General features: G+C 43.5%; 1 pseudogene; it reads right to left on the reverse strand.

Moving 5' to 3' along the window:
• The window catches only part of LOC115141402 (PC3-like endoprotease variant B), a 118,275-nt pseudogene extending 96,702 nt beyond the window's left edge, over positions 1-21,573 (reverse strand).
• Between the last annotated feature and the right edge of the window lie 700 nt (positions 21,574-22,273).

A 22,273-nucleotide genomic window follows, 5' to 3' on the forward strand; every position in this document is an offset into this window, starting at 1 on the left:
TGTGAGAAGTGTAGATGGTTGAGCAGTAGGTGTGGAGGAGGCCGCTCAGAGGAAAATCATCCGATCGCTGGGGGCACCACAGAACCAGCAACGCTCGGCAGGACTAGAGGACCCAGGGAGGGTCCCAATAAACCAATACACACCACCGCCACCGCCCACGTCCCAGCTATAGAGAACAAAAAATATAAAGTGACCCTGCCACTGCCAGCTCTTACTTTCTCCCCTCTCCTCTCTCTCTGCCTCACCGTGTGAAATCAAATTTCCATGTGGCTCCCGTATCTGTTGCACAGCGAGGTGATTTATCAGGGATGCAAAGAGCATGCAGAAACAATCTTTATTACATCCATTTCCTGCTTGTCAGCCGGGATCACGTTGGCTGTTCATTAAAGGCGCGGTGCAGGTGAGGAGAATGCCTCCCGATGCCTTGATAGATTGTCTTCTCCCCCGCCGTGACAGCGGCTGGATGGATTGAACAGTGAGGGGGGCTGGGGGGTGAGGAAGAAGGGGGAGGAAAAGCGCTGACTCCAGTCACTCCCCCTGTCAGAAAGATTTTTACAGTGTCATTTTATACCAAACAACTAGGCTACCCGCATACACACATCTCAACCCTATAACACGAGCAATCATGCACTCTCACACACGGACGCAAGCGTGGATATATTATCTGCGCCCGCGCGCATCCACACACACGAACAGACGCACGCGCATACACACGCACCTTTAAAGGATGGGTTAAACTGAAGTCAAAAGCCCACTTACTGGACATACAAACACACTTAGAAATGACCACAAACACAAAGTGTTAAGACCTGTACCTTGTAACCGTTTCCACTCGTGTCATGCTCACATATTGTTATGGGATCTCAGGTACTCAACAACTATGAAACAAAATGCTTGTATGTGGATATACTGTATGTAAAAGGCTCATTTGGATAAAACACATTAAACAAATATGCCCTTGACATGAAATAACACAAAGAAGGATGCGATTAAATAAATCAAAGGTGGAAAAATGGCTGTCTTTATTATTGCATGAGTCAATTAACTAGCAGCACTACAGATGCATCATACTACTAATACTTTAAGTCACTACTAACCCCAAGGTGACCATATAAATGCTTGTCATGTAAGTAATGTATACCTACTGTATATTACCTCAATTAGCTAAGGCGGTATGACAATACAACAAACAGTATACAGTGCTTCTACGTACGCCTCTGTAAATGGTGTTATACCGTATCATGCCATGACGTTAGAAAGTGTTGATTGCTCCATGACACTTCGTAAGAGTCTGTGAATGCTAATAACAGTGTTATGTCTACTAGATCAAGATCCCTTAGGAATAGTGGTCTCAAATACTGTACCTCTGAAATACAAGCAAACACCCACCTATACACAGGACCCTGGAACTAAACCCCCCCTCTGTAACTGGATCCTGGACTTCCTGACGGGCCGCCCCCAGGTGGTGAGGGTAGGTAACAACACATCCGCCACGCTGATACTCAACACGGGGGCCCCTCGGGTGTGAGTGCTCAGTCCCCTCCTGTACTCCCTGTTCACGCACGACTGCGTGGCCAGGCACAAACACCATTATTAAGTTTGCCGATGACACAACAGTGGTGAGCCTGATCACCTACAACGATGAGACGGCCTATAGGGAGGAGGTCAGAGACCTGGTCGTGTGGTGTCAGGACAACAACCTCTCACTCAACGTGACCAAAACAAAAGGAGATGATTGTGGACTACAGGAAAAGGAGGACCGAGGCAAGCCTCTATTCTTATTGACAGGGCTGTAGTGGAACAGGTTGAGAGCTTCAAGTTCTTTGGTGTCCACATCAACAAACTAACATGGTCCAAGCACACCAAGACAGTCATAAAGAGGGCACGACAAAACCTATTCCCCCTCAGGAGACTGAAAAGACTTGGCAAGGGTCCTCAGATCCTCAAAAGGTTCTACAGCTGCACCATCGAGAGCATCCTGACCGGTTGCATCACTGCCTGGTATGGCAACTGCTCGGCCTCCGTTCGCAAGGCACTACAGAGTGTAGTGCGTACGACCCAGTACATCACTGGGGCCAAGCTTCCAGCCATCCAGGACCTCTATACCAGGCAGTGTCAGAGGAAGGCCCTAAAAATGGTCAGACTCCAGTCACAGACTGTTCTCTCTACTACCACACGGCACGCAGTACCGGAGCGCCAAGTCTAGGTCCAAGAGGCTTCTAAACAGCTTCTACCCCCAAGCCATAAGACTCCTGAACATCTAATCAAATGGCTCCCCAGACTATTTGCATTGCTCCCCCTCTTTTACACTGCTGCTACTCTCTGTTATTATCTATGCAGTCACTTTAATAACTCTACCTACATGTACATATTACCCTCAATTACCTCGACACCAATGCCCCCACACATTGACTCTGTACCGGTACCCCCTGTATATAGCCTATTGTTATTTTCCTGCTGCTCTTTAATTATTTGTTGCTTTTACTTCATATTTTTGTAGGTATTTTTCTTAAAATTGCATTGTTGCTTAAGGGCTTGTAAGGAAGCATTTCACTGTACCTGTTGGATTCAGCGCATGTGACAAATAAAATTTGATTTGATTTGAGATAACATGACAAGCCTTTCTCCATCCAACTGAGTTCCTATTATCTCTGTTCCAATGACATGCAAGGAGAGTGGTGTATGGTAGGTAGGGAATGGATGTTTGAGTGCACTAGGGGTGAGATGAACAGTGGCCAATCAGTGTTGATGGTGTGGTGACAGGGACACTCTGGGATGGTGGGGCATCACCATTAGCTGATTAATCTGCCCAGCACTACGGATCACTTCTCATGATCATCATAATATGACTAAATCTCTCCAGTTGATGTTGAAGTGCAATGCATTGGACATGAAGAATTGTGTTTTTTTGCATTTTATGACGTTCCCTCTCCTTTCACGTGATTGACCAAGGACTTTTAGTTTCATTAGATCGTCTATTACCGTGTATTATAATAACAATATATAGGTACTGGTTGAAGCTCAGTGTTAAATTTAAATCTCTCTACCATCATATCTAAGTCAATATGACACCAATCTCGATCAACTTGATTGGAGGTACACAACACACTCCCCCCGCTTCTCGTCATGAGCCGTTTGTCCGCTACCGAGAAACACATATCAGATTTTGTAACAGGGTCGTTAGCGATTGAGTTTTAAGAGTATTTCCTGCGCCTACCTAGCTCATATTCTAGACTATAGAGTCCACAAAGTGACTTAAACAATGCCAGATTGACTCATTTTGTAGGTGGAGCAGTTTTTCTATTACATTTATAATTTATCGCTCTCACATGCACATTCCCGTCTGTTACTAACCAACGATGTGCAACCTTTTTGTAGCATTTCTGACAATGCTGACCTCTTCTTTAGCCGAAGCTCAGAATTCAATAACACCAGGTCGGTTGCTCTGCAACAACGCAGCCGCTTGCACCAGGCTGCCAGTCATAGAAGTGTACGTGAACAAACTAAGGCTACTGTACATAGCTAGCTATATGGTGGTATTCAAGCTGAGGTTAATCAAGAACTGTTTCAAACATGTGTAGAATACATTTCCCGGATCCGGCATGCACTTTCTCTCCTGCCGTCTTTGTCTGTCTTATACTCCACATTTGTGCTGACTGATCAACACCGTTTCACATGACTTTTCAGTGTGTTCACGGAAAATGCGGAAGTTGCCAAACACAAGTAGAAAGTAGTCAGGGGGCTGGCTGCCCACGGTGCATCAGGGTAAAACAACATCAGGATCATTGCTTGCATGACATGCTGCGTGCCAGCCTGGTCGCATAGATTAGACGTAACATAGTTAAAGTAAATACGGGACACTGAAATTCGTATGATATGTTACGTTTGGCTGTTTATATTTTTTGATATAGGCTTATTTGTGAATGTGCATTATCGTTGCATTACCATCTTTATCGCAAAAAGAAATGCAAATACAAACATTGCTTTATTAGGCGGCAGAGGTCAATGAACTGTCCATTGGATCAGCACAGCAACTGATAAAACAGGAGCATGTTTGAAACACAAGTGGTTCTGAGCTTAATTCAATATTACACAGGTAATAGTTACAGAAATCAGGAATACAGACAGACTCTCTATCTGAGCTACTGTGTCCAACACACCACCAACTGTTGTTATGTTGGGCACCTACTGCTTTTCGTTGTTCTATGACATGTGTTGCTAAAATAAGGACTGAAGGAAATACAGGCATGCAGCACATTACTACAATACAAAACAGCTCAATCAAGCCTGGTGGTCTTGTAAGTATAAAAGCAAAGCTTGTTTTTATTTTAATTTTTAAAAGTATGAAAATGTAGCGTAATGGAATACTGTCTTACTGTGGTGTGTGAAGAATCCAATACTTTACCTTGTATGAGGTACAAATCACATTATTGTGGAAGCACCTCCGCTAAGAGTGTGAATTAGGCTGTTTGAGAAGGTTTGAATCCTAAGCAACCTTCCTACACATAGTTTGAAGTACAATACCAACATAGCTACTGTAGTAGGTCAAAGCTGTGCGCTGGAAGACCTTGGTAGAGCCTGGGGAAAGTACTGTAGGCTTTGTGGTGCCCATGTGAATTTCTTTATTTTTTGGCTTCAGACCAATGCCTATTCTCACTGTTTTTAATGAACTTCTGTCTAGGTTTAAGCCACTAACATTTAGAATTAATCAAATGATGAAAAGTTATGTTTTTTTCATACTAGTAGATAATCCATGACATGCAGTACAATAATTAGAATAAGTCAAATATTGATGTAAAGTATCATACTATTTTTATAATATAATGTTGCAGTATAAAACAATTATGAGTGGTTGAAACACACACACACACACACACACACACACACACACACACACACACACACACACACACACACACACACACACACACACACACACACACACACACACACACACACACTCTCACTCATGTAGCACATACCCAGATTGGGGGTGGCGGGGTACATTTGATAGAGCTCTGTGCAAGAATAGTCTCAGTCTCTGATGACATTACCTCTAAAATAGAAGGATGGAGATAGAGGAGGGAGGAATGGAAGGAAGGAGAAGAGGTGGGCACCTTCACTATTAAAATCAATAAGCATTGATTTAAAGGTGGCTAAAGGTGATGTGTGTGTGTACATGATCCTTCAGGTCTCAGAGTCTGGCTCTCAGACATACGAGAGAGATAGGGAGAGGGAGAAAGAGAGAGGGGGATAGAGAGAGACAGCGAAAGAGATACAGAGAGGGAGTGCATTTAGAGAAAGGTAAGATGACAGCTTGGCAGAAACAAAATGAAAGGAGGAAGGAAGGAATAAAGAGATAAAGAACAGAGAGAAAAGAGAGAAAGACGGAGGGAGAATTCATGCTTGGTGGAATCAATACAGAGAGGTGGAACAATGTCCTCAAAGGAGAGTCAGTGGTGCAGGTCTAATACTTTCTCTCTCTTCCTCTATTGTCTTCTTTCATCCTCTCTCACTCTCTCTCTCTCCTTGTTATTTTTCATCCTCTCTATGCTTAATCTCTCCCTCTCACTTTTTCTGTATCTGTATCCTTATCTCTCTCTCTCTCTCTCTCTTTCTCTGTATCTGTATCCTTCTCTCTCTCTCTTTCTCTGTATCTGTATCCTTCTCTCTCTCTCTCTCTTTCTCTGTATCCTCTCTCTCTCTCTCTCTCTTTCTCTGTATCTGTATCCTTCTCTCTCTCTTTCTCTGCATCTGTATCCTTCTCTCTCTCTCTCTTTCTCTGTATCTGTATCCTTCTCTCTCTCTCTCTCGCTCTTTCTCTTTCTCTGTATCCTTATCTCTCTCTTGCTCTTTCTCTGTATCTGTATCCTTATCTCTCCCTCTCTCTCTCTCTCTCTCTCTCTCTCTCTCATTCTCTGTATCTGTATCCTTATCTCTCTCTCTCTCTCTTTCTCTGTATCTGTATCCTTCTCTCTCTCTCTCTCTCTCTCTCTCTCTCTCTCTCCCTTCAACTCTCTCTCTCTCTTTAACTCTCTCTCTCTCTCTCTCTCTCTCTCTCTCTCTCCCTTCAACTCTCTCTCTCTCTTTAACTCTCTCTCTCTCTTTCTCCTTCTCTCAGTATGCAGAGCAGATAGGAGTCGTCCGCCTACAGCAACCCTGCCACTACACGGAGCCACTTCCTCATGGAAAACAAATCTCACACAGCACAATTCAGCTACACACATGCGCAAACACACACACTGACATACACGCTTTCACACAAACACACACGCACACTTCTCCATTTCTATCAGCACTTGAGTGTACCCAGGCCTTAATTAGTTCTTGATGAATGAGCCCATAAGATGCTGTTCTTTCATTTCCCTTGTTGCCAGATATTCCACTAATCGTAGTGAAAAGTATCCTCATTGCGCTGCTGTGACTGAGAGGCGACCAGTACCAGCCACTCTGATTGGCTGGCTTGGCTAAATAACACCACTCTATTCCAACAGTAGACGAGGTGGATGGGATAAGATATACACAACTTTTACACGGGACTCCCTGACTCACTCCTTCACACTTTCTACACATCTTCTCGAATAAACTACCTACACTATCCTCTCCTCCTATTATAAAAACAGATTTGGACGTATAAATATACACATCTGAAACACCTTGTATTAGTCCTTAGCTAATACAATAATGATTATTTTTTCCGACCCCTTATTATGTTAATGAAGGCAGAGAATCCACAGGAGAGGAGATTAAAATACAAACAAATAAATAATGATGTTCATTAATACAGAATAAAATGCCCTGCATGGCTGAGCCACGTTCAGTAGGCAATGGCTGTGGAACTTGCAGTTATAAAAGTCATGAATTGAGTTGATGTGATTCCTTATTCTATGTGTCATAGAGGCATGTTTGTTCTATATTATTGGTTTCTATCTGTAGAAATTGTGCGCTGCTTAACGTGGCCCTGTCTTGTATTGGATTGGTCTTGCCATACCGTCATCGATGATGCTGACCTCCACTCCATTCCCTGTGCTGTTCCTGCTCCACACTGGCATCACGTTCAGGTCAAAGTGACAGGAGCTGTATTGGCCATGGTTGAACTGTAGTAAAACACAGGTATATAAAATAAAACATAGTCACGCACGCACGCGCGCGCACACACACACACACACACACACACACACACACACACACACACACACACACACACACACACACACACACACACACACACACACACACACACACACACACACACACACACACACACACACATCATAGTCATATATATGTCACATAGATAATAGCTATAAGACAAAACACTCTTGGAGAAAAGATAACACCTAAAATGATTCCTACAGCTGTCCTCATAAGAGAACACTCTGAAGAACCCTTTTTGGTCCCAGGTAGAAACCTTTTAGTTCCAAGTAGAACCATTTTGGGTTCCTTGAACCCTTTCCACAGAGGGCTCTACATGGAACTCAAAAGGGTTCTACCTGGAACCACAAAGTTTCTACTACTGTACTATCACATAACTAATCATATGTTCATGTCCCTCACTTATGGTCATTTAAATCCACGTCTTACTCCCTCATCTGCTCACTCCCTCTCCTCTCTCACTGCTTAAAATCACTCACTCCTGTAGTGCTATTTAAATCCATTCAGGTAGGGAAGCCTTTTCACCCTCTTCTGTTCAACACTCTGCCAACAAAAGGCATCACAAAACCTACCTTAGTGGCCACTGAATCTCATGCTACGTAGAAGTTGAGAACAAAAGCGGATTGGTAAGATTAGGAGAAATGCAGTCATTCAAATGGGGGAATGTGTGTGTATTTTTGTGTGCATGTGTGCATGTGTGTGTGTGTGTGTGTGCGTGTGTGTGTGTGTGTGCGTGTGTGTGTCCGTCCATGTATGCATGTGCATTTGTGTGTTTTCTTCAGTGAGTGTGTGTGTGAGAGTGTATACCCGAATGTCACAGCCCCTTGACTAAGCACAGGGCTGAAAAGGTTCAGTGTAGCGCTCGAGAGAGAGGCCCTACTCTCCACACATCAAAACAGCCTCCATAACACACCCCATGTGACGAGGAGAGAGAGTAGAGAGAGCTAGGAGCAGAACTACCCAGAAGCCTCTCCGGTCCCCACAACCAGCGCACAGCGCCCATTCAGTCACACACACACACGAACAAGGTGAACCCACACGGGCACAAAACAAACAAGAGCCTTCCCCAAAATGTCAAACTCCCTCACATGCACAAAGACAATTTGATATTTAAAGTGAGTGTTTTGAGAGGTTTCTATTCTGTTATTGTTCTCATAATGAAGAGAGAGGGGAAGAGAGAGAAATACAGAGAAGTGGAGTGGATTGAGGGAAAATAAAGTGAGGAGAAGAGAAAAAAGGGAGAGACAGCGAGAGATAAATAGAGGTAAAGAGTGAAAGTTAATGAGCGAGGGAGGAGGGATGGAATGAGAGGAGAGAAAATGGGGAAGAGAGCAAAAAATAGATGTAGAGCGAGAGAGAGAGAGAGAGAGAGAGAGAGAGCGAGCAGCTCAGATGAGTCTAACTAAATACAATAGATAAATAGTGCTCTGTGGGGGGGGGGGGGGGGGTGCGCCAGGGGAGCGGTGCTGCTTTGTAGTGGAAGAAGAAAAGGCCTGCCAGATGAATGGAGCCAGCGTCCACCAGAACAGGCCTGGCCCTCGGGAATCCACCAGCACACTGGGGGGACGGCGCTCAGCATACGGGCGGATGCACACACACACACACACACACACACACACACACACACACACACACACACACACACACACAGAGAGAGAGAAATAAGTGCACACACACTTTCACGCATACAGAAAAATCCACATACACACACACAAGTACCTTACATACAAACCGGTGGGAGAACCCCACCTGTTTTGAGCCCTACATTTTTAGCAAAAACAAAAAATAATTGGGGGGTGGGGGGCTTGCCTGTTTGCATGTTATTTTGGCATTAATACATGTCACATATCAGTTTGCAGACAATGTAATAAAATATATAAAATTGAGTTAATAAAGCCACATACAAACTTGGTCTCTATTTTGTTTTCTTGAGTAAGGCAGCTCCAAAATGCAGGTGTTTCAGCCTAGCTCAGTGCTTTCTGTGGTGGTGGGACAAGCCAGCAGAAAACAGAGCGTTGCGCCGTGATTAGCTCAATGTTCTGTCACTCATGGGGACATAACGTCAAATCCAAGTATACGGGTAGAATTAGACTATTCTAGCCTCTTGGGTGCTGCCACAGAGTTACATTAGAAGTGCCAATCCAAGAAGGCTCAATGTCATTGGCCACAGATAGAATTACGTCAAATCATGTTATATGTACAGTAGCTTTGAATGGACTGATCATGTCAACATCATACTTTAAAAACCTTAGATAGCAATCAAGTCGACAATCTACTGACAAATCCTTTTTAATCCTTGTCATATGAAGATAAAAAATGAAGAGAAAATATAGATAAAATAAATAAATAACCTCCGACTGGGAAAATACATTTTGAACGGTCATCCAACTCGGAACTGTAAATCCGGCCTCGTTCTAGACTAGAGCTACGACCTGAAGATCAATACCATCATCATGATTCGACCTTGTTTTTTCCAGAGGTCCCAGTTGTTTTGAAAGCACCATAAATCCAGAGTGCCAGACTTTGATGACAAAATTTGCCCACGAAGGACCGCCGCGCCACCTTCCTGTTCAGCACAACAAGGTGAGTCCAAAAATGTATTGTATGCTGCTGCAAAAAAATGATGTAATATGCCATGGAGGTATGTATACTGTAGGTAAGAAAGCAATACTAAGTGTATGTTGTGCAGTAAGATATTAGTAGCCCATGTGCTTCACCCTAATAATTTGGTCAATTTACCCCTCTTCATTTTTCCTACTGTTCTGACTTGGTGGCGCACATGTAGCTTATAACCTGTTTTAGAGAAATGTAATCATTGAATATTGTAAGAGGTTTCATTGTCCGCTTATATGCCCCCTTTATTTATCCTACGGTTCTGACTTGGTGTACAGGGAGAACACTGTAAGAATGGCCCATGTTCTGAATTCTGTCGCTGTACATTTCAAAAGTGCTAAACAAATAGTTACATAGACCACGTCCGTCCTAGCTCGCTCATTAATGGCATAACCGAAATTATGGATTGCCACTCATGCGCTTGTCGTCCCCTTATGCTATAGTTTGCACGTCTCAATTGTCATTAGAAACCACATTTGTTTAAGCAAGTCAGCCATATCAGCTTAGTTTTTTTTAAAGGCAGTAAATGAGGCTGAATGAACTGTTTCCCTGCCGGACAAGGCAACACTGATAGCCAGGTGTAGCAGTGGTAAGATGCTGGCACTGCTGTTGGGACAGCTCTATTTAGGCCCTAGCAGTTTGTGGGCACCGTTTGTCACCGTTTTTCCCCACCAAGATTTTCATGCTAAAATCGCCACTGCAATTATACATGCACGCGCGCGCACACACACTCACACACAAAATGCACATGCGCAGATACACTTCCAAACACACCTTTCATACACAAATGCACAACTTCCAGAGAGAACCACATTGACAGAACAACACTGGATACACAGGAGCGTTCCTAGAATAGAATGTATGTGTGTTACAAAAGTGCATGTGACACTGTTGTCATGATACCGAACACAGACGTAGACCAACTGTGAGTGAGTAGACAAACACACACTATGAGATCAGATACAGTAGACATACACACACACACACACACACACACACACACACACACACACACACACACCACATCTGGTCCTGGCAGGCTACCAACCCTGGGCAGATTACTGACCCTCAATCAATATCCATGTCCACTAGAGGCTGATTAAACAGAACAGATAAAAGAGAGAGAGAGAGAGAGAGAGAGAGAGAGAGAGCGAGAGAGAGACGGAGAGAGAGAGAGCGAGAGAGAGACGGAGAGGGAGGGGGGAGAGAGAGAGAAATATGGAGAGAAAGAGAAGGGGAGAGAAAGGAATACATACAGATTTTAGTCAGGATAAACCTCTCTAGCCTGACCATATGAAACCTGGAATTACTTCACATCCAACAGAGAAAACTAATTCTTCCACTCTCACGATTCTTTCTTTCTTTGTCTCTCTCTCTACCCTCCATCTTCCCCTGAGAACTGACCTGTCAGTCATTCGTTGCCATGGTTCATCAGAACTGGGGACATAGCCCACCCCTGAGCCACAGGGCTGTCAGATTAGCAGTTTAGTGTTTTTAGTCATGAATGTTGTTCTGGAGGCAGGTCTGTAGAGTGCCCACTCGCTGGCATGGCCACAAAGTCATAAAATAGGATTTTAAACCTAACCCTTAACTTAACCCTAACCTTAAACAGACTGCTAACCCTAATGCCTAACCCTAACCTTAAATTAAAGCTGCAAAAGGTAACTTTTTGAGCGACCTGGCCAAATGCACATAGAAATGTGAGTTGTAGATCTGTCATTCGCATTGAAAACAAGTCTAAGAAGCAATAGATCTGTTCTATGTATGCTATTTCTATGCTTCCCTTTCTTAAATGTGGTTTTTGTGTCTTTTACTTTCGGTTTTGTACACCAGCTTCAAACAGCTGAAAATACAATATTTTGGCTTATTGAAAATATATTTCACAATGGTTTAGACAGTACAATGATTCTCTACACTATGAGTGCTTGTTTTGTAATATAAACGGAAATTAGGCAAATTATTACAATTTTAACAACCAGGAAATGGTGGAGCGATTTCTGCATATTTGATCTTTAAGACCAAATAGCACATTTTTGTTTTCATTCATTTGTACAATATAGCCAATTTTTTACTTTGCAGCTGGCCCATATAGCGGAAATCACTCAGTTCTGCCTCCGGTCCAAGATTCATGAAAATAAAAGTCAACCTGCGTCAGATTACACACTCACATGTCAATCAAAACTCACAGCTGTATTGATTGGTTGTTCAGTTCAGCCTTAGGTGTAGGGTTGTGGAGTAAATTATTACATAATGAGTTACATGAAATCTCATTACAAAAAAAACTGTAACTGTAAACAGTTACGTTACCGGCAAACATATTGTAATCAGATTACAGAGAATTTTGAAAAAGAGAATTTTGAAAAACTAGATGATTACCTGTTGGATTACTTTTAAATTGAGAAAGGATGTTTGCAAAAAATACATTATGACACCTTTCTCTTTTCTCAATGGCATTCAATTCAATATTGAAAAGAGGCGCAAGTTTAAGTTTGTTCCACCTGAGTGAGTCAAACCACAAGTCAGAGACCACTAATGCCTTATAGGGGGAAAGTAATCCAAAGGCAAGTGAAAGTAATCAGATTGCGTTACTGAGTTTGGGTAATCCCCAAAAATTACGTTACTAATTACAATTTTGGACAGGTAACTAGTAACTGTAATGGATTACATTTAGAAATGAACCTACACAACCTTGTGTGTGTACTTGTTTGTCTGGACATGTGAATATCTGTATGATACACTACATGGCCAAAGGTATGTGGACACCCCTTCAAATGAGTGGATTCAGCTATTTCAGCCACACCCTTTGCTGGCAGGTGCATAAAATCAAGCATACAGACATGCAATCTCCATAGACAAATATTGGCAGTAGAATGTCCCATACTGAAGAGCTCAGTGACTTTCAACGTGGCACCGTCATAGGATGCCATCTTTCCAACAAGTCAGTTTGTAAAATTTCTGCCCTGCTAGAGCTGCCCCAGTCAACTGTAAGTGTTGTTATTGTGAAGTGGAAACGTCTAGGAGCAACAACGGCTCAGCCGCAAAGTGGTAGGCCACACAAGCCCACAGAAAGGGACCGCTGAGTGCGTTGCATGTAAAAATGTTCTGTCGTCTGTTTCAACACTCACTACTGAGTTCCAATCTTGCCTCTGGAAGCAACGTCAGCACAAGAGCTTTGTGAAATGGGTTTCTATGGCCAAATAGCTGACACAAGCCTAAGTTCACCATGTGCAATGCCAAGCGTTGGCTGGAGTGGTGAAAAGCTCATCGCCATTGGATTCTGGAGTAATGGAAACGAGTTCTCAGGAGTGAACATCTGGCAGTCTGGCGGACGAATCTGGGTTTGGCGAATGCCAGGAGAATGCTGCCTGCCCGACTGCATAATGGTGCCTGACTGCAATAATGGCCTGGGGCTGTTTTCATAGTTGGGGCTATGCCCCTTAGTTCCAGTTAAGGGAAATCTTAACACTACAGCATGCCATGACATTCCAGACAATTCTGCCTTGGGGAAGGCCCTTTCCTGTTTTAGCATGACAGTGTCACCATGCACAAAACAAGGTCCATACAGAAACAGTTTGTTGAGATTGGTGTGGAAGAACTTGACTGGCCTGCACAGAGCACTGACCCCATCGAACACTTTTGGGATGAATTGGAACACCGACTGCCTAATCACCCAACATCAGTGCCCGACCTCACTAATACTCTTGTGGCTGAATGGAAGCAATTCCCCACATCATTTTTTTAAACCTTTATTTAAGTAGGCAAGTCAGTTAAGAACTAATTCTTATTTTCAATGACGGGTTAACTGCCTTGTTCAGGGGCAGAGCGACAGATTTTTGCCATGTCAGCTCGGGGATTCGATTTAGGTTACTAGTCCAACGCTTTAAACACTAGGCTACCTGCCACCCCGCAAATGATCCAACCTCTAGTGGAAAGCCTTCCCAGAAGAGTGGAGGCTATTATTGCATCAAAGGGGGGAGCATGATTTTGGAATGAGATGTTCGATGAGCAGATGTCCACATACTTTTGGCTATGTAGTGTATGTGTGTGTGCAAGTGTGTTTGTGTGTTTTACTACATCAACTATACTATGCTTCCCAGGCCTTTTTCTGTTCACAGACACACACACATACTAACACACACTCTGGGAGAGACCCACCAGTTCCCACTGCATGGGCCAGAGAGGGTCGTTGAAGGTCAGGGCATGATCCAGTTGGTCTTCAGTCTTCAAAGTGTCCTGTCGACAGCTGGGTAACTTAACTCTGCTTCTCCTGCAACTCTGACAGACAGACAGACAGACAGGAACATATATGAGATGTGGGTATGAATAAGCTCTACAATTTAGTGTTAGCCTATGAGTGAGCTAGCACGCAAGCATTTCACTGCACTTTTAATACATGCTCTAAACTGTTTACATGAGGTTTTTTTAATCCATTGAAATGGGGATATGTACTTATTTTAGCCATTGTGTTTGTGTGTTTGCGTGTGTGTGAATAAGTGCGTGTATTTGTTTTGGTGTATTTATTTTGGTGTGTGTGTGTGTGTGCGCGCGAGTGCGCACGTGCGTGTTTGTGTGTGTTGTTGTTGCTGTGTACTCTGAGACCAGGAAGTCCCTCCTCTCCACCCAGTGGTGAAAGGCCTCCCAGAATTCCCATCTCTCTAGTGATGTGGAATACTGCCACCAGATTACCATAGCATTACCATATCATTACCATAACATTACCACAGCACAGCTTGTGTTGGTGTCTGTGGACATGATATCAGCTCATCAAGAGATTCACCTCACCCCACATATATCACACACACTACCACTCTCTCTCCCTCACTCTCTAACTCGCTTTCTCTCTCGTTTGCTCAATCACTCTCTCACTCTCTTTCTCTCTCGCTCTCTCAATCACTCTCTCACTCACTGTCTGCCTCTCTCTCATCACTCTCTCCGGCTGCACATCTCTCTCTCTCACATTGATGTGCGATCAGAGTAGGTAGTGAAAATTTATGAAAAAAGAACTGTAATGAAAAATCTATATAGATTTGATCAATAATACATTTCTTCATGTTTTTCCTGCATAAAAAAAAAAGATTTCCAAACACGGGTACAAAATGATTTGGTACAAAAATGCGCAAGGCCAGCGGAAAGGCAGCCTTGCCGTGTGCCTGCCTTTTCAGTCCTTCAAACACAATGCAAGGCATTGACATGATTTGCGCCTGCGTGTGTCTACCTTTTACTGCCAGCTAACAGACCCCGAAAGGTAGGCATAGTGCTTCGCTGCCTTTCATGTGTCAATATGTCCCTCGCTGGCCTTAGAGCTCACTTCTCTTTCACTCGGTCAGTCTTTCTTTCTATGTTTCACTCACTCCCCTTGCTGTCTCACACACATACACCCTCTCCCTCTTTCCCTTGGCCTCTCCCTTCTCCAGGAGCAGAGAGAGAGCGAGGCATGTCCACGGCTGGAAGCACGTCCCAGTCTGCAGAGAGAGAGAGAGAGAGAGAGAGAGAGAAAGAGAGAGAGAGAGAGAGAGAGAGAGGAGGCTCACCGCAGCCCTACGTGAGTCATCACACACTCCTGCAAACCCACCCACAACCCCCACTCACACAAAGCAGAGAGAACACATACATGCACACATATGCTTAACGTTACCTACGTGTGGACACACATATACAGACACACAATTACAAAACCAAGCCTGTGCAAATACACACAAGTACACAGTCTACGACACACACACACACACACACACACACACACACACACACACACACACACACACACACACACACACACACACACACACACACACACACACACACACACCTCACCTAGAGAACCAACACAAAACACAGATTAACATACAGTGGGGCAAAAAAGTATTTAGTCAGCCACCAATTGTGCATGTTCTCCCACTTAAAAAGATCAGAGAGGCCTGTAATTCTCATCATAGGTACACTTCAACTATGACAGACAAAATTATTTTTTAAATCCAGAAAAACACATGGTAGGATTTTTAATGAGTTTAGTGGAAATTATGGTGGAAAATAAGTATTTGGTCACCTACAAACAAGCAAGATTTCTGGCTCTCACAGACCTGTAACTTCTTCTTTGAGGCTCCTCTGTCCTCCACTCGTTACCTGTATTAATGGCACCTGCTTGAACTTGTTATCAGTATAAAGAGACCTGTCCACAACCTCAAACAGTCACACTCCAAACTCCACTATGGCCAAGACCAAAGAGCTGTCAAAGGACACCAGAAACAAAATTGTAGACCTGCACCAGACTAGGAAGACTGAATCTGCAATAGGTAAGCAGCTTGGTTTGAAGAAATCAACTGTGAGAGCAATTATTAGGAAATGGAAGACATACAAGACCACTGATAATCTCCCTCGATCTGGGTCTCCACGCAAGATCTCACCCCGTGGGGTCAAAATGATCACAAGAACGGTGAGCAAAAATCCCAGAACCACACGGGGGGACCTAGTGAATGACCTGCAGAGAGCTGGGACTAAAGTAACAAAGCCTACCATTAGTAACACACTACGCCACCAGGGACTCAAATCCTGCAGTGCCAGACGTGTCCCCCTGCTTAAGCCAGTACATGTCCAGGCCCGTCTGAAGTTTGCTAGAGAGCATTTGGATGATCCAGAGGAAGATTGGGAGAATATCATATGGTCAGATGAAACCAAAATATAACTTTTTGGTAAAAACTCAACTCGTCATGTTTGGAGGACAAAGAATGCTGAGTTGCATCCAAAGAACACCATACCTACTGTGAAGCATGGGGGTGGAAACATCATGCTTTGGGGCTGTTTTTCTGCAAAGGGACCAAGACGACTGATCCGTGTAAAGGAAAGAATGAATGGGGCCATGTATCGTGAGATTTTGAGTGAAAACCTCCTTCCATCAGCAAGGGCATTGAAGATGAAACGTGGCTGGGTCTTTCAGCATGACAATGATCCCAAACACACAGCCCGGGCAACGAAGGAGTGGCTTCGTATGAAGCATTTCAGGGTCCTGGAGTGGCCTAGCCAGTCTCCAGATCTCAACCCCATAGAGAATCTTTGGAGAGAGTTGAAAGTCTGTGTTGCCCAGCAACAGCCCCAAAACATCACTGGTCTAGAGAAGATCTGCATGGAGGAATGGGCCAAAATACCAGCAACAGTGTGTGAAAACCTTGTGAAGACTTACAGAAAACGTTTGTCATTGCCAAAAAAGGGTATGTAAGAAAGTATTGAGATAAACTTTTGTTATTGACCAAATACTTATTTTCCACCATAATTTGCAAATAAATTCATAAAAAATCCTACAATGTTATTTTCTGGATTTATTTTCCTAATTTTGTCTGTCATAGTTTAAGTGTACCTATGATGAAAATTACAGGCCTCTCTCATCTTTTTAAGTGGGAGAACTTGCACAATTGGTGGCTGACTAAATACTTTTTTGCCCCACTGTAAATACAACATTAACACAACCACAACCATTAAAGATTCATTATGAAGAAATCACCCCGCCATTTCCTGTTTCTAAAAATGTAGTAGTTCCCCTAATTTTAGTTTATGTGACAAAACAAGCAAGTATAGTGTAGAGAATCATTATACCATCTAAAATATTCTACCACTGAAATATATTTTCCATAACCAAAATGATTGTATTTTCAGCTGTTTGAAGCTGGTGTACAAAACCCGAGAATAAAATACACAAAAACCAAACTTAAAAATGGGAAGCATAGAAATAGAGCACATAGAACAACTCTACCACGTCTTAGACTTGCTTTCAATGAGAATAAAATATCTATAACTCACATTTCTATGTTCATTTTGTCAGATAGCCCAAAAAGCTACATATTTCAGCTTTAATACATTAATACAGAATGATTTTCCTTATAGGAATCGAGAAGTTATTTGAATGTGAAAACATTTTCTCCATTGTATTTGTTGGTTGCCTCCGATGGTATGCACATTGACAGAATGTGGCAAAGTGTAAACAGAAAACACAGCAACGACCTGGTGCTAATGCTAACTTTCTAATGCTAATATTAGCCCCAATAGAGTGTAGGAGCAGAGGGTGGATGGGACCGGATAGGACACTGGTCTGGGGTCTCCATTGGGGACGGACCAGGGAACAAAGGAAGCCTTTGATGCCACAGCTATCCCTCCTCATCAGTTCAAAGGGATGTTCTCTCGCTCTCTTTCTCAATCTCTCTTTCTAGCTCTCTCACCCAGGTTAAACACATCGGCCCTAAAAAAAAAATCCCCTCTCCAACCCACCTGCATCACTCATGGCTCTCTCTCTCTCTCTCTCTCTCTCTCTCTCTCTCTCGACACAGCACCCTCTCCTGTCTCCTCTCTCTCTTTCTCTCATACAGACACACACACACACGCACGGACGCACGCACGCACGCACGCACGCACGCACGCACACACACACACACACACACACACACACACACACACACGCTCCACTTTTAGATCTGTGCATGACTCCTATTGTAGTCTCTCACACCGTATCTGACATGCACTTGAAGCACAGAGGAGGCTAAAATAAATAACGTTCAATAGGACACTGCCATACACACACACACACACACGCTCCACTTTTAGATCTGTGCATGACTCCTATTGTAGTCTCTCACACCGTATCTGACATGCACTTGAAGCACAGAGGAGGAGGCTAAAATAAATAACGTTCAATAGGACACTGCCATACACACACACACACACACACACACACACACACACACACACACACACACACACACACACACACACACACACACACACACACACACACACACACTCCACTTTTAGATCTGTGCATGACTCCTATTGCAGTCTCTCACACCGTATCTGACATGCACTTGAAGCACAGAGGAGGAGGCTAAAATAAATAATGTTCAATAGGACACTGCCATACACACACACGCTCCACTTTTAGATATGTGCATGACTCCTATTGTAGTCTCTCACACCGTATCTGACATGAACTTGAAGCACAGAGGAGGAGGCTAAAATAAATAATGTTCAATAGGACACTGCCATACACACACAAGCTCCACTTTTAGATATGTGCATGACTCCTATTGTAGTCTCTCACACCGTATCTGACATGAACTTGAAGCACAGAGGAGGAGGCTAAAATAAATAACGTTCAATAGGACACTGGCATCTTTCATGTGCTAAAAGCTTCTTGGCTTTATTTCCCTTTCAATTGTTCAATTAGGCTCAATTTAAAATGAGCTTGTCAGGACCAACAAGGATGTGTGTGTGTGTGTACAATACTGTGTCTGTTCTATATTATCTAGAGTAGACTAATACACGCAGGAGAGAGTGTTTAACAGAGTGTGTACTTCACAGGTGCTTCAGAATTCTAATGGGTCACTCGGAACATTGATATGAAACAAATGAATTTAAAGACGCATCTACACATATCATGAACCATTAAAAAGGACAAATGAAAGCAAACCACGCTTGAGAATGTTTCAAGTTGTATATGGCTTTTCAAGTCCTGAATAACAATTATAGACAAACCATGCGAGGCTTCGTCATCATTTTTTTGGTGTTTTTCAGAGTTTTCATCAACAACAAAAAGCACACTTTAAAAAAAAAACAGATAACACCGACAGATACAACTGGGCTATGCGAGACGCCTACAGACACTGAATTCCTCTAATTCACATGTCCACTTGAAAATGTGTCCTCTTTTTGGCTGGAGTGTGTGAATTATTGCCTACTGCTGAATGGACCTGAGTGGGAGGGAAAGGGGAAGCTTGGCACAGGCCCCACAGCCAGGTAGACACACACATAGACCGGTTGAGGATGTGGGGCAGTCAGCCATTCACAGATCTGTATTAAAAACCAGCAACATGCTACAGCTGAGTAGGTAACACTTTTATTTGGGTATATACAGGTACCAACGCGAGTAAGGACTTCATAGCGGCAACCAACAGCATCTAGTTGCCAGTGCCATCCTAGAAGACTGAGGTCTTTGGGGTTGCAGTGAATTTGACAGTAACTTACAGGGAGTGAAGAGGGCAAGTAAGTTACAGTGTTCATATTGCAGTACACCTACTGTAATCTAAAGACAGTATCAAAGCGAGTACTGTGCAATTACAAACAGTACAATACCGCAGAATTGGCTGTATCAAGTCAATACTACTGTAATTGTAATTAATGAATGAATGGATGGATGAACGGAATTCATTGATTGGAGATGAAATGTATATTTCCACTGTGTTTTAGGATTACATAGGATTGGTGCAAGTAGGTTGGCGGCTAGGTCATTTTTATACACATTTCAGCCTATATGAATATGTTGTGTTTTATATACATTTTACATTTACATTTAAGTCATTTAGCAGACGCTCTTATCCAGAGCGACTTACAAATTGGTGCGTTCACCTTAAGACATCCAGTGGAACAGCCACTTTACAATAGTGCATCTAAATCTTTTAAGGGGGTGAGAAGGATTACTTTATCCTATCCTAGGTATTCCTGAAAGAGGTGGGGTTTCAGGTGTCTCCGGAAGGTGGTGATTGACTCCGCTGTCCTGGCGTCGTGAGGGAGTTTGTTCCACCATTGGGGGGCCAGAGCAGCGAACAGTTATCATATATATATATATCACATGCACTTCTAGAGACCTTAGCAAAGGCTTCCAAACTGGCAGCGGCTACAGGGCAAATCAGACCAAAAAGACGTGGCAAAATGCTCAACGATGAAGACGTGATGCCACTCCAATCTGTCCCTTCTACATTTTAAATTGATGGGGCACTATTCCCACATACCAGTTCAATTGGTACAGCACTCTCACGAACGGGCGCCAATGTAACCTCTTTTACAAGGCACGACTGAAAATGTGTGAATGAGACAGAATCAACAATACCATTCACCCACCCAAAATACGGTACTGTAATCTATTCTGTAGGATGGAATTATCTCCACCAACAACATTTTTCCACAATCACTATCATTTTACAGTATGCTGCAGTAAAACGTTTCACAGTATTTTGCTATTGATAATACCCCAAATGTAGGTAGGTAGGTCCCTTATTCCTGCCATCAGTGACACCTGCCACGTGTGTGTGTGTAAGTCTTTCCATAGCAGCGACAACATCTGTATCCCCACAGGGAAAAACAATAAGGAAACTGGGAGAAATGCGCTAGGTTGAGACAGGGTGTTGGCAGGCCAAAATGCATGCACGCACACACCACACACACACACACACACACACACACACACACACACACACACACACACACACACACACACACACACACACACACACACACACACACACACACACACACACACACACACACACACACACACACACACACACCTCTGGTGCTCTGTTGGCAAACACCAACCCCAATCCCCTCTGTCCTTCACCGAGCCAGCCACCACAGCTTAGTCAAGTGAGCAATGCTGCCCACTTCCTCATACACACTCATTCTCCTCAGTCTACTCACACACACACACACACACACACACACACACACACACACACACACACACACACACACACACACACACACACACACACACACACACAGATAATGGCCATTTGATTGGACGTGTGCCCTTGTACCTCACACCTCCCCTCCCAGAAAGGGCCAGCCAGAACACAGTGATCAATACACATGATAGGGAGCTAATCGCTCTCTGTCAGGACCGGGGCCTGCCAGCTCCTAATGGCACACTCACAGGGGAGCCGTGTGTGTGTGTGTGTCCATGCATGTGTGGCCGTGCCTGTGTGTGTGTCTTAATGGCAGATTCAGAGTCTATGGGGAGGCTCACTCACGGTTCCGCTCCAGGGACATGGGCCATTGACCATCCAGTCTGTGACACTGACCTCTCCACAGTCAATGCATTCATCATCCAGCAATGACATGTATGCAGGCACACACACACACACACACATTGTACAGACACACGCATTCGCAAACACACAAGCAAATGTAATGTGTTACTTTTGTGAAATGATTGAACTAAAAGTTGAATTGAGAATACAACACCGTATCACTCTCGTGATTATTTCTCCCCTGTTTTCAGGGACGTAATATTTTTGGAGGCTCCGCTGAGATAGCTGCTCAGATGTCCAGTTTCCACACCCTGGTCGCTGAATTCCGAGCCAGCTAAATCTCCACATAACAACTCAGGCAGGCTGCAGTGAGGAAAGTGTTGCTGTTCGAGGGAAGTTGGAAGTTAGTGGTTAAAGTACGTGTCAACTGAGGCCATTGATCGACCATCAGAGACAGTAAGGACCATCTAATTCAGAGTCAACTCCTGCACAGTAAAAGTTCCTCCTGTTCTGTCAACATGACAAGCGCCTTGGAAGAACTACAGGAAGAGGTAGTAGGGTAATTGCACACCCTGACTAAAGACAAATTACTAGAGATATGTGATTTCCTTGAAATATCAGGCGAACAGAGAAGAGATGTTAAAGACAAATCCCGCATAGCATTAATGACTCGCATTATGATGTTCCTTGAAAGAGAGGAAGTCGCAGAGTTAGAAGAT

The sequence above is a fragment of the Oncorhynchus nerka genome, linkage group LG14 (genome assembly GCF_034236695.1).
Source record: "Oncorhynchus nerka isolate Pitt River linkage group LG14, Oner_Uvic_2.0, whole genome shotgun sequence".
In the NCBI taxonomy this organism is placed as follows: domain Eukaryota; kingdom Metazoa; phylum Chordata; class Actinopteri; order Salmoniformes; family Salmonidae; genus Oncorhynchus; species Oncorhynchus nerka.